Below are 499 nucleotides of genomic sequence, written 5' to 3'. Positions count from 1 at the left end.
AAGGCGTGCGCCACCACCGCCCGGCTGATATTAATATTATTTTATAGCATTTAAATATTTCCATAGAGCCAGTTCATGTTAAACACTAAAACTAAATGTACTCCAGCAATAATACTGTGGTTGCAACTCAAAATTTTACCCACATATAAAGTCATTGTTTGCTTTGAAATGTATGCGGAAAAAAAAAAGAGGAGTGAAGAAGAAAAATGACTCAAAGATTAACGCATAGTTCTTAACAATCCAACACATTTTTCGTTCATTATTTTCTATGCATCCAATGCACTTGTGGGAAGTTTAGTGTGTTGGTAATTCCTTAAAGGCATACAGGTGTTACTACTATGGTTAACCTCACACATCTGAATCTGTCAGCTTCTAACTTGAGCACTGTGCACAAGCAATATCTAGCATACTCATTCCTATCCCCTTCTTGGCTGACCTGGCCTGCAGGTCACGTTATTCGGGGGAATGAGGAGGGTCACAACCTGTGAATAAAGAATGG

This window comes from Mastomys coucha, unplaced genomic scaffold (assembly GCF_008632895.1).
Source record: "Mastomys coucha isolate ucsf_1 unplaced genomic scaffold, UCSF_Mcou_1 pScaffold1, whole genome shotgun sequence".
NCBI classification, from domain to species: domain Eukaryota; kingdom Metazoa; phylum Chordata; class Mammalia; order Rodentia; family Muridae; genus Mastomys; species Mastomys coucha.
Note: the sequence above shows the minus strand (reverse complement) of the source record.